Below are 14,300 nucleotides of genomic sequence, written 5' to 3'. Positions count from 1 at the left end.
CATCATTCAGCCAGAAGCTACTTGGGAACGTGAAGAGGATATGAGGAGACAGCACCCACAGCTATTCAGAGACTAATGCCAGGTAAAATTTCGAGACAAAATTTATTTTAAGGGGGAGAGAATTGTAACACCCCAAAGTTCGGTAGTGCGTTCTGCTGTTCCTGTGACCAGTGCCGTCCGGACAGCTAGGATGCCTAGAACTACACTTCGATATGAGAGAGGAGACATAAATAATGAAATACAAGAAAAGAAAATACAAGAAAAACAAAGGAAAAATCATAGCAAAGAAATGTAATCAAGTTAAGCGAGCCGGGAAACCTAGCGATGGGTGACCGCACCGGGAAGTCACGGCGTGGACCGTTGACTAGCCCTGGACTGCGGGGAACCTTGGAAAACATTTTTAGGACTTAAATAGAACCTTATTGAAGAATAAATATCATTAGAAAGATCAAAGAAAAATTAAATAATTAGTACAAAGAAAAGTGAGAAATCGAAAAACAGACAAAATACGATTATTCTTGAAAAATCGGGAACGTAACTTGACGAGGGCATTATGGTCATTTGACATCCCGAAGTGTCTTTTGACCTAAATGTCCATTAAAAATAAATAATATTACACTTAGAAAATGAAATGAAAAATTAAATTGGTGGTACCTAAAATAAATAGTGGAAAATCATGGGTTAATGTGGAATAAATGCACATTTGGCTTATTATATGATATAATTTTTTAGTGGACCACTAAGGGGATTAATTAAATACATAGTGGGACATGTGTACACTTAAAATGCAGCTGAATAATTCATCTTCCTCATTTGCATTCAACTTGCCGAAATGAAGAACCTTGAAACCTCCATGGACGTGTTGTGTAAAGCTTGATTTCCTCTCTCCATTTCAACTCCAATCCTTTAAGTTCCTTCACAAAAAATGGTCTACACATCACAAGGAAGATATTGATACCAATTTTGAGAAGTTTGGTGAAGGTTTAGCAAGTTACAATTAAAGGTAAGTTTGCATTTTTTGAGAATTCCTTTGTTAAGTTTTGTGTGCATGTTATGGGTGTTGGTTTGGTGAAGGAAAATTTTGAGTTTGAAGAGTTATTGTTCTTTTCATTTTGGACAGCCATGAGTCACGTTTTTGATGAGATATTTGTGTATATAATTGATGAGAAATAATGTTGATCATGGTGATTTAGTAGCCTAGTGAATTATTTCACATATATATGGTGATTTATGCACTTGGATGGGAATTGGTAAATTGTAGGGCACTTTGATGTTGAAGGACAAATTTCGGCAGCCTTGGGGACACTTGAATAAATGTGTATATTCATGGGAGTGTTGGCAGAATTGTGGCATTAAGGAATGAAGGATATGTGTATGAAATTATTGTGTAAAGTGTATGTGAGAATTAGTGGTGTTTAGGTGTGTATGTAATGGTATTGAGATGTTGTAAATGTGAATTATATTTGGTGTGTTGAGGGTAATGGTAATCTGCCCAAAATAATGTTAATGTAAAGTAGATTATACTGTGGTTAATGTACCAAAACAGATTGGTAGGGAAGTGAACCAAATTGCAAGGTATATGTGTGTTTGAAGTGGGGTGTGAAATGCATATTGAGGGCAGTGTACATTTTAGCCCATAACCTTAAATGTGTAACCTCAATTGGTATGAGACCAATTTGAGGTGAAACTAGGCACAAAATGTGCCAACTTTCATTGAGAAACCATACCAAAATTCTGCTTGCAAGGTGATGTGAAAAATGACCAATTCTGATTAGGTACACTTGAGACCAAAAAACTGACCATTTGGGCAGCAGTGAGTATTTAGGCCATAACTCACTCAAAACAGCTCCAATTGACCTGAAATTTTAACCATGGATAGTTAAGACCCATACCTACAAGTCTTATGAGGACACCAAAACCCAGAAATGACCAGAAGAAAGTCAAAAAGCTTGCACAAGTTCGGGTCCAAAAACTGGCCGAACCAAAGTTGACCAAATTGACCTAAAATTGACCTAATTTGGTACCATTTGACCAGCAGTAGTATAATGACCATAACTTGGTCTACTTAACTCGGATTGACCTGAAATTTTGCCCCGCGTGCAATAAGACCTAGATCTACAAGTTTGTAGTTTCGACCTAGACACGAAAACCGAGGGAACTAGATCGTCCGGTTAGGTCAAACCAGTGTCCCGGAATCCAGCAATTTGCATTAAAATGCACTAAACAAGGAAACGACTTTGGTAAAACATACCAAACCTAAAACTCTATCAAATGTGACATATTAACGACACTAAAACCTAATTTACCTAAAAGCATAGCGAGTCGGTATATTAGGTGATTAAGTGAATAATTGAGTTGATGCATTATTTACCAAACACCATCGATAGAGAACGATTTAATTTAATCTTGAAACACTTCAAATTGTGTTTCTCAGTTAACAAGGACTCAACAAAAGGGAAAGAAACACTGAGTCCAGACCAGGGAGACAGTCATCAGAGGTTTGTGCACAACAACTGTTTCTTTTGAATTATTTTCAATTGAAATAAATATTGACTATTTGTATATTATTATTTTAAATTGTGTAAATGAGTTTGATGGACACTTATTGATTGAAAAATATTGTGAATGGTTTGAAACTGTGAAAAATTGTTTGAATGACATTGATGGTTACTTATTGATTGAAAAGCATTAGAAATGGTTTGAAACCACAGCTATCATGTATATTGATCGTATTCCTCATTAGCTTGTCTAGTGGGACGAATTGAATTCCCTCTCTGGCTGAAGTGTTGAGGTGTGTACCTGTTGAGGACGAATTGGATGAGTACTCATATTTTTGCTAGCTAGCCATGTTATTCCTCATTAGTCATCGACTTTTGGGACGAATTGAACTATGGATCAAGATTAAGCTGTGTGTGATTTATTGATGTTTATTATGAGATTGTGAAATGGATTTAAACTCTCATTGACATATACTGTCTTTTGAATTCAAAAATGATCTGACTAATGGAAATCTATTGTGATATTGAGAAATGGAGTTTAAATTCTTATTGACCTTTATTGTCTTAAATTTGACTATGGTTTTAAGTATCCACTATTTACATGACTTATGAATTGTGATTTAAATTGTATTTGGTTAATGTTGTGCAACACTGAGACATTGTCTCAAATGATAGCTTTATTCTTTGTCGCGGTAGAGACAGAGAGCAGGCGGCAGACTAGGTGCATATACATCCAACGAGGATTACAGTATTATGAGTATACCAGTATTTTGCATTTTATCTTGTAATGTATGACCTTTGTATGTACATTTTGTTTTTGGTTTTGAGCAGTTGTAAATTCAAATTGTACCTTGAAGTTGTAAATTAATTATGAGTTATTTGACTTGTAAAAATTGTATTATATTTCCTTATCTCAGACTTTGAAAAATTTCTATGGAATTGAGTTGATAAATTATTGTGTTGAGAAATGTATTGAAGTTGAGATTTGGAAATTTATTGAAGTGCTTTCTGAGTTTTACAAGAAGCTGTTTTGTTAAAAATACAGATGGCACTCTGCCAAAATTTTTACAGAAATTCCAAATAAACCAAATGAGTTAGTTGTTTCACTTCAGTTCACCAAAGTCTTTAACACCTGTAAATAGTGCTCACCACTGTAAAAGAAGTAAGAAAAGTTTTTTTTAAAATCCCTTGTAGTGTATTTAATGGGTTATCAGTAGACGGAGTTGGTAATTCATTAGGTATACTACGGGATCATGTTATGCCTTACAGAGGGGTAGGGTGTGACAATAATTGTCAACCAGAATTTAAACTCCATTTCTCAATATCACAATAAATTTCAATAAGTCAGATCATGGTTGAATTCAAAAGACAATATATGTCAATAAGAGTTTAAATTCATTTCACAATCTCACAATACATATCAATAAATCACACACAGCTTAATCATGTTCCCAAGTTCAATTCATCCCAAAAGCCGATGGCAAATGAGGTATTCAATTCATCCCAAAAGTCAATGACTAATGAGGAATAACATAGCTAGCTAGCAAAAATATGAGTACTCATCCAATTCGTCCTCAACAGGCACACACCTCAACACTTCAGCCAGAGAGGGAATTCAATTCGTCCCACTAGACAAGCTAGCGAGGAATAAAATCAATATACATGATAGCTATGGTTTCAAACCATTTCCAATGCTTTTCAATCAATCAGTAACCATCAATATCATTCAAACAATTTCTCACAGTTTCAAATCATTTACAATGCTTTTCAAGAATTAAATATCCATTCAAACACATTTCCACAATTTAAAACAATAATGTACAAATAGTGATAATTCATTTCAATTGAAAAATTCAAAAGAAATAGTTGTTGTGCACAAACCTCTGATAACTGTCTCCGGGTCTGGACTCAGTATTTCCTTCCCTTTTCCTGAGTCTTTGGTAACTGAGAAACACAATTTGAAGTATTTCAATACTAAATTAAACTGTCTCTAACGATAATGTTCGATAAGTAATTCACTGAAGGCTATTATTTGCTCAATCATCTAATATACTGACCCTCGATGCGTTTTAGGTAAATTAGGTTTTAGTGTCATTAATATGTCACATTTGATAGGGTTTTAGGGTTGGTACGTTTTACCAAACTCATTTCCTTGTTTAGTGCATTTTCTTGCAATTTGCTGGGTTCCGGGATACTAGTTTGACCTAGCCGGACAACCTAGTTCCCTCAGTTTTCGAGTTTCGGTCAAAACTACAAACTTGTAGATCAATGTCTTATGGAACGCGGGGCAAAAGTTTAGGTCAATCCGAGTTAAGTAGACCAAGTTATGGTCATTATACTATTGCTGGTCAAATGGCATCAAATTAGGTCAATTTTAGGTCAATTTGGTCAACTTTGGACCCGAACTTGTGCAAGCTTTTTGACTTATTTCTGGTCATTTCTAGGCTTTGGTGTCTTCATAAGACTTGTAGGTATGGGTCTTAACTATTCATGGTTAAACTTTCAGGTCAATTGGACCTGTTTTGAGTGAGTTATGGCCTAAACACTAACTGCTGCCCAATTGGTCAGTTTTCAGGTTTCAATTGTACTTAATCCGAATTGGTCATTTTCTTATGTCACCTTGCAAGTAGAATTTTGGTATGCTTTCTCAATGAAAGTTGGCACATTTTGTGCCTAGTTTCACCTCCAATTGGTCTCATACCAATTGAGGTTACACATTTAAAGTTATTGACTAAAATGCATACTGCCCTTAACTACCTTACTTAAACATACATCAATTACACATTTACATTACTATATGTCAACTTCCCTTACCAATTCTGTTTTGGTTCATTACCAAAACCATATTCCACTTTACATTAACATCACTTTGGGTAGATTACAAACATCCTTAATACACCAATTAAAACTCACATTTACAAAGTCTAAGTACAATCACATATACACCTAAACCTTACTAGTTCTTACATACACTTTACACAATCAATCTATATACATATCCATCAACCTTAATGTCAATATTTCTGCCAACACCTTCATGAACACATACATTTATCCAAGAATCCCAAGGCTGCCGAAAAGCTTCCTCAACACCAAAGTGTCCTACAATTCATCAATTTCCATCCAAGTGCAAAAATCACCATATACATATGGAATAATTTACTAGGATATTAAATCACCATAACCAACATAATTTCTCATCAAATATATGCACAAATATTTCATCAAATACATAACTCCATGGCTGTCCAAAATGAACATCTCAATAACTCTTCAAACTTAAAAATTTTCTTCACAAATCCAACACCCATAACATGTACACAAAGTTTAACAAAACAATCTTCAAAAATACAAATTTACCTTATAGTTGGAACTTGCCAAACCTTGATTAAACTTATTGATTTTTGTATCAAGCTCTTCCTTATGATGTGTAGACAAACTTTAATGAAGAAATCTAAGTGTTTGGAAGTGAAGTGAATGGGTTAGATGAAGCTTGAAGAAACGGCAATGGTGGTTTCTCCTCTCTTCAATTCGGCTAGGTTTAATGGAATGAAGAAGATGAAGTTTCTGATGGTGTAATGGAAGTACACCTGCCCCACTTTGTTTTTATTTTATTCCCTTAATGGCCCACTCACTCATTTAATCATATAATATGTTAAATTCCCACTTATTCCACATTTAACCTTTAATTCTTGTTATTTACTTTAGGTACTACCAAATTAATTTTTCATTTTATTTTCTAAGTGTAATATTATTTATTTTCAATGGACATTTAGGTCAAAAGACAATTCAGGATGTCAAATGACCATAATGCCCCTGTTCGGGCTGCATTCCCGATTTTTCGGTAACACCGGGTTTTGTCTGTTTTTCGATTTCTCACTTTTCTTTGTACTAATTATTTAATTTTTCTTTGATCTTACTAATGATATTTATTCTTCTATAAGGGTCTATTTAAGTCCTAAAAATGTTTTCCAGGGTTCCATGATCTGAGCTAGTCAACGGTCCACGCCGTGACTTCCAGTCTGATCACCCATCGCTAGGGTTCCGCCGCTTAACTTGATCACATTTCTTTGCTATTATTTTTCCTTTGTTTTTCTTGTATTTTCTTTTCTTGTATTTCATTATTTTATGTCTTCTCACTCATATCGAAGTGTAGTTCTAGGCATCCTAGCTGTCCGGACAACACTAGCCACCGGAGCAGCAGAACGCACTACCGAACTTAGGGGTGTTACACTAGTTATATATGGAGACAAGTATTAGTCAAGATGAGATCTGTTATGTGATACCCCTTACCCGTCTATAGTGTAGCCGAGTAAAGTGTGTCACATTCGATTGTAACACCCTAGGCAAATCCCACATCGACAAAACACGGGAGAGATGCTGGGTTCATAAGTTGACAGTTCGTAACCCCTATTGACGCGTTTTAAAACCGTGAGGCCTAGTATGAATGTAACAGCCCGGCCCACTAGTGATATTGTCCGCTCTGGCCTAGCCCATACTAGGCCTCACGGTTTTAAAACACATCAATAGGGGTTACGAACTGTCAACTTATGAACCCAGCATCTCTCCCGTGTTTTGTCGATGTGGGATTTGCCTAGGGTGTTACATCGATACTGAAGCACCCTATCTTATCCTGTCCTATCCATTGTTAATTTTAAAATTCATAGAAAAAATGTGGTAAATTTTTTTTTATCACAAATTATTTCTATGGAAATTCGGGTAGAGCCTCCTCAGTTTTATTAGCATTTGATGGGTTCCACTATTCACCTGTTAAAAAAAATTTCATATCTATCTCACATTTATAGATACATTATGTACTCATATAATTTGCTCATATCCATTTCAAGTATATATGCTTCATTCCATTCATATGAAATTCATCTACAATAATTTACAATTTATTTACAATAGCAAAATTGAATTACATATCTCAAAAAGATTTATATCATTTACTTATATGCAATAAACAAAATGCAAAACTAAATATACATGGGCCCTACCAAAACTACTCTACTGAGTTGACTAGCAGACACTGTCAGATCTTATCAAATCTCTATCAGGGCACTACTGCTGCAGCTGCAGCTGTGGCTGTGTCTAACTTTAAAGAAAAATAACTAGATAATTAAAAATAATAATTCTAGGCAAATTTTATAAATTCTAAGTCTTTACAGATTTATTTGACTTTGGAATCAATTTATTTATCAGAATCTTATCTGTATATTTATTTCATTTTCAATCTCTTTAAAATCATATCAGTGCTCAAGTAACCTATAACAGACTATAAAGGCTAGATACATGAGAGTATACTGGTTAGAGAATCATATGTCTACCCTGTATATAACTGTCATGTCAGGCACAAGGCCAGTGGGCAAGCTCCCAAAACCAGAAATGAAATTAGGCACAATGGCCAACGGGCAGGCATATAGCCTATAGAATAATCATATTAGACATATTTTATCGATTAATGATTATTCATGTAGGTAGTATTGCTATCTGTAGTCCTTAATTGGTATACCAATCAATCCAAACTATATACATAAGCCTAGGTTTACTTTGGGCAATTAAGCATTATCAATTACTTATTAGAAATTTCATGTCACTTTGTAGTGGATAAGTGGGTCCCACATACCTATTTCATGTAATTCAATATTTAGTAACATATTAGGGTTAAAACCCTACCATAAAATAATTTGTTTGTGAACCTTTCTTTAGGTTCAATTTTAATGTCTTAACTTTACCTATCAATTTAGTCACTTTGTGGCCACTGTTTGGCCATACTTCCTTCATGGAAGTTGTTCCTCTATGTCTTTTCTTGTTTTTCCTTTTTGAATCATGTCATTTGGATTTCTGGAACTCAAGTTATGGTGAAATAATCATAACTGATTCATTTCCTAATTCTGGATCCTTAGCTAGGTAAATTTTGGAATTACATTTTACCAATTTAATTGGATATGTTACAGTCACTTTTAGGCTTAGTTTTCTTCATAGAGTTTATTGCCCTATGTCTCGTGGTCACTTAAAATTTTTTATTGCAATTTTCCAAGTTTTGTAGAGTTATTTATAGCTAAATCACTGGCCTAGAACCCTATGCCAACAGGATCCTAGTTCAAGTTAGTAGTTTTGACTCAAATTTTGGCATTCTTACATTCATAATTTGAGGAAAGCATCTAAAACAAAGTTGAAGCTCTATTTCTCAGGTTTCCAGAACAATATGATTCATCCTAATTAGAGTTTCTTAGTGGGAGATATGACTAAAAGACTGTTCTGGAGTCAAATGGTCACTTAGGCAATTTCCAGAATTTGCATACTAACTTAATCTAGCCAATTGACTTAGTTCCCTTAATTTTTGGGTTTTGGTCAAAATACCAATATTGTAGATTAATGTCTTGTGAACATTTTTTTGCTAGTATCATTGCATTTAGATCTCTGTAGACCAAGATATGGCCTCTTTGCCAAAACTGGACAAGTAAGCATATATCTAGCAATTTCTGAGCAATATGGTTCTGGGCAGTTTTATGACCTAACTTGGGCTAATAATTGATGGAACGGAAGCGTGAAAAACACAAGTTTATACCATTGAATTCAAAAATTTTCACCTAGGGTCACATGCATCATGCAAGATTTATTCTTATCTATTTGATTTCAATTATAAACAACATATTAAAACTCTTTTAATATGTTTTTGGATCTGTATTTGCCATTTAAGATTTTAAAATTAATCAGATTAATTTTAGAACCCTAGATTAAATCAATAACGATTACACTAACCTCTTGATGCACTGCAGCGTGTCTGCGCCTTTGAGATTCGTCTTCAGGACACCAGATGTTGTCCCTCTAGCTTGTCCACACCAAGTACACCTATGGCAGCCCTTGAACAGCTTCTAAAGCTTTTTCTATTAATTAAAAATTCAAGTTCTACCTTTTAAGAGATTAGAGATGTAAATAGGACACTAGAAACATTTTCTAGTGTTCTTAATTCAAGAGATTGATGGCTAATCTCTTTGAATTGATGAGAGATGAAGAAGAATAGATGAAGAACCTCAAAATGGCATGACAAAGGAGATGAGTGGCTGTTGGTTGCTTTTTTTTTCATAACAACACTTAAATAGCTAGGTTAACACATTAAACCCTTGCCACTTGTCACCCTTTAATTAGCTCTAGGTTTAAGTGACCCAATCACATTGTGCCAAGTGTCCCAATCACATTGTGCCAAGTGTCAAACCTATATTTAATCTTGATTTTAATCATCTTACATGATTAAAAAACATTTGGCAAGCTTATGTGTAATCCCATGTGTCACCATCTCATTGTGCCACGTGTCACACTGTGAAATGACCAAAATGCCCCTGTGTCTTAATTTTGAGTTCTCAACCCAAAATAATTATTTCTCTTCTTCTAATTAATTTATATCAAATATAAATTAATTAATTAATCTCTATTAATTAATTTCTCATTAATTAAATTCATATTTAAACACTTTAAATATAAATTTAACTTATACTACACATCCAATAATCTAGATTTGGTTTCAAGTCATGCTAGGGACTTTGCAATCTAATTGCAAACCAAACCTATTTAATTAATCAATTAAACTCTTTAATTAATTAATTAAATCATATTTAATTAGATGATAACTTGTGTATGTGTGTGACTTACTAGGCTCATCACTAATTGGCAATGAGACATGATATCAACTCTTAATATCATCAGAACTCTTTCTTACCATAAATGATTTCTCTAAATCATTTTATAAACCTCATAGACCATGGTTAACACCTAGCATAGCATGCCTACTTATCATTTCATGCCTACTTATCATTTATAAGTGCCTATCATGTTTGTTATATGGCATGAGGCTCACCATTCCATCTTATTTATATCTCATATAAATAACTTGGGAACAAACATGAATACAATCTTTCTGGATAAGTCATGTCCTTATTATGAAGTATCCTCGATTATGAACCTATTTATGATACTTTGTGCTAGAAATATTGTCACTCATATTCTTAACAACTTAAGAATAATATTTCTAACAAAATATCAATGGACCTTTTTCTATTACACATAAATATATTATGTAAACGGAAAAGTGGAAATGCCTTTTATTAATAAAAATATGTACAAGATACATACTAAATGATATGCTTTAGGGCATACTACTAACAATCTCCCACTAGCACTAGAGCCATTCATTACAATATGTTAGACCTATCTTCTCAAGATGTCAGTCTAACTAAGCTTGTGACAAAAGCTTAGTGAATGGATCAGCTAGATTTTTCAGCTGATGTTATTTTTCTGCATGGCTATAATGCCTTGCCCAACTATATCGCTGATAATGTGGTAGTGCCTTTCTATGTGTTTGGATTTTGGGTGAGACCTTAGTTCCTTAGCCTGTATGACTGCTCCATTGTTGTCACAGTGTAGTGGAACTACTGACTCAATGGAAGGAACTACTGTAAGTTACATCACGAACTTCTTTATCCAAAGCGACTTCCTTTGCAAAGATTCGATGCAGCAATATACTCAGCCTATGTAGTGGAATCTGCAGTCGTGCTCTGTTTGGAACTCTTCCAACTGACTGCACCCCCATTACAAATGAACACATCCAGAGGTAGACTTTCTATCATCGATATCTGATTGGAAATTAGAATCAGTATAACCATCCAATTGCAAGTCTCCACCTCCATAAATTAAGAATAAATCCTTAGTTCTTCTCAAGTACTTAAGGATATTCTTGACAGGTATCCAGTGTTCCAAACCTAGATTGGATTGATACCTGCTAGTCAAACTAACAGCATATGCGATATCTGGCCTAGTGCACAATATTGCATACATTAAACTTCCAATGGCCGAAGCATATGGAATCCTGGCCATCTTATCTCTTTCTTCAGGTGTCTTTGGAGACATCTCTTTAGAAAGGTGGATACCATGTCTCACTGGTAACAATCCTCTCTTGGAATTAAGCATGTTAAACCTCTTTAACACCTTTTCTAAGTATAGACTTTGGGATAAACCAATTATTCTTTTCGCTCTATCTCTATATATGTGAATCCCAAGAATATAGGTTGCCTCCCCTAAGTCTTTCATAGAGAATGTATTTGACAACCATACCTTTATAGTTGTCAACATACCCGTGTCATTACCCATCAACAGTATGTCATCCACATATAAGATAAGGAAAGTGATAGCACTGTCACTAACCTTCTTATATACACATGGCTCATCCTCATTTTTTATAAAACCAAAGGATTTAATGGCTTCATCAAAACGAATGTTCCAACTCCTCGAAGCTTGTTTCAACCTATAAATGGATCGCTTTAGCTTGCATACCTTGGAACCATCTTGGGATTCAAAACCCCTAGTTTATTCTATGAAAATGTTTTCTTCAATGTATCCATTGAGAAAAGCTGTTTTGACATCCATCTGCCAAATCTCATAATCATAGTGTGCAGCTATTGCTAATAAAATCCTAATTGATTTAAGCATGGCAACAGGCGAGAAAGTCTCCTCATAATTGATTCCTTGCCTTTGGCGAAACCCTTTCGCTACTAGCTTTGCCTTATAAGTCTCTACCTTTCCATCAAAACCAATTTTCTTCTTGAAAACCCATTTGTTCCCTATAGGTACAATACCTTCAGGTGGGTCAACAAGATCCCAAACTTGATTCTTATACATGGAATCAATCTTGGATTTCATAGCATCAATCCATTTTGAATAGTCTATATCTGATATAGCTTCTTCATAAGTAAGTGGATCATCTCCATCATCTACTTCTTCATGAGTAAACAACTCTTGTTCTTCTTCATGAAGAAAACCATATCTCACTGGTGGGTGAGATACCCTGGTTGTTCTACGAAGAACAGCTGTAGATATTTCATCAACAGGTATAGGTTAACTAGATGGATCTATATCCATCTGATCTGTTGGTTAGTCAGAATTCTCCAATTCTAACTCTATTTGCTCTCCTTTGCCTCCTTCTTGAACAAACTGTTGTTCAAGAAATGTGGCATCTCTACTTATCACAACCTTTTGCGAAGTAGGCAAATAAAAATAATATCCAAAACTTTCTTTTGGATATCCAATTAATCGACCTTTTTTTTCTGATCTGGTCTAAAATTTATCAGTTTTTAGCTTTTTGATATAAGTTGGATAACCCCAAATCTTAACATGCTTAAGACTTGGTTTTCTTCCATGCCATATCTCATAAGGTGTGGAAGAAACTGATTTTGATGGAATCCTATTCAGAATATACAAAGCTGATTCTAATGCAAATCCCCAAAAGAAGATTGGCATATCAGTATAGCTCATCATACTATGTACCATATCCAATAGGGTACGATTTCTCCTTTCAGATACACCATTCAGTTGTGGCGTTCCTGGAGGAGTCAGTTGAGAAACAATGCCATGCTCTCTCAAGTATTCATCAAATTCAGTACTTAAATATTCACCTCCACGATCTGATCGAAGAGCTTTAATACTCTTTGCTGTTTGATTTTCTACTTCAGATTTAAATTCTTTGAACTTTTCAAAAGATTCATGTTTGTATTTCATCAAATACAAATACCCAAACCTTGATTTATCATCAGTAAAGGTAATAAAATAATGAAAACCCCTCTAGCCATTTTTTAAATGGACCACATACATCACTATGTATTAGCTCCAAAATATTTTTAGCTCTTAGCCTTTGTCCAACAAAGGGTGATCTAGTCATTTTGCCCTGAAGGCAAGATTCACAAGTTGGAGTAGACTCAGAGCCCAATGAGGATAGAATCCCTATTTTCTCCAGTTTTGCAATCCTATCTTCTGCAACATGACATAACCTTAAGTGCCAAATATATTTTGAACTTGAGTTGGTTTTCACCATGGCATTGCATTCTTTTAGATAACTTGCATTCAATTTGTGTTTGTCATTATTATCCAAATAATAAAGACCATCATTCATATAACCCGAAGCAACATATTTATTTCCAAAATAAATATTGCAAATATCATCTTTGAATTGAAATTCATAGCCATTTCTAGTCAAACTAGATATAGAAATGATGTTCTTAAAAGCATCAGGTACATATAAAATATTATCTAAACACAAAACATGTCCAAACATATAAAAAGATTTAGATCCTATGGCTAAAGCTTCAACAGTTGAGCCATTGCCAATCCGGACTCTAATATCTTGAGAACGCAAGCTGCTACTATTTGCTAGTTCCTGCATATCATTAGAAATGTGAGAACTGGCACCAGTATCTAAAACCCAAGCTGTAGATGAACTATGAGTATCATCAGAATCTAAATAATAAGATATGGACATACCTTCTGAAGGTGTATCCTTCTTGTCCTTCAGAGAAGCAAGATACTCTGGGCAGTTCCTTTTGCAGTGCCCATGCTTTTGGCAGTGGAAACACTTTCCTTTGCCTCCATCAGCTTTAGTCTTCCTTTTCTGTTTAGCTATTTTCTTGGAAGGACCAGGAATCTGAGGTTTCTTTTTTCTATTGCCCTTCTTTTTGTTGGACTTTCCAACAGAAGAAGATGTAATCAAAGCTACCTCTTTTCCTTTATTGCCCGGCATATTCTTTTGGGCAATAACCTGCATGTTGAGTAAACCAACTAAGGTGCATTCCTGTTGAGTCATATGGAAATTTGTCACAAAATTCCCAAAAGACTCAGGAAGGGACTGAAGGATCAAATCTGTTTGTAGTTGGAAATCCATGTTGAAGTCAAGATGTTCCAACTGCTTAATCAACCGAATCATCTTGTGGACATGATCCCCAACATTCTGTCCCTCAGACATCCTCATATGGA

The sequence above is a fragment of the Hevea brasiliensis genome, chromosome 6 (assembly GCF_030052815.1).
Source record: "Hevea brasiliensis isolate MT/VB/25A 57/8 chromosome 6, ASM3005281v1, whole genome shotgun sequence".
Classification (NCBI taxonomy): domain Eukaryota; kingdom Viridiplantae; phylum Streptophyta; class Magnoliopsida; order Malpighiales; family Euphorbiaceae; genus Hevea; species Hevea brasiliensis.
Note: the sequence above shows the minus strand (reverse complement) of the source record.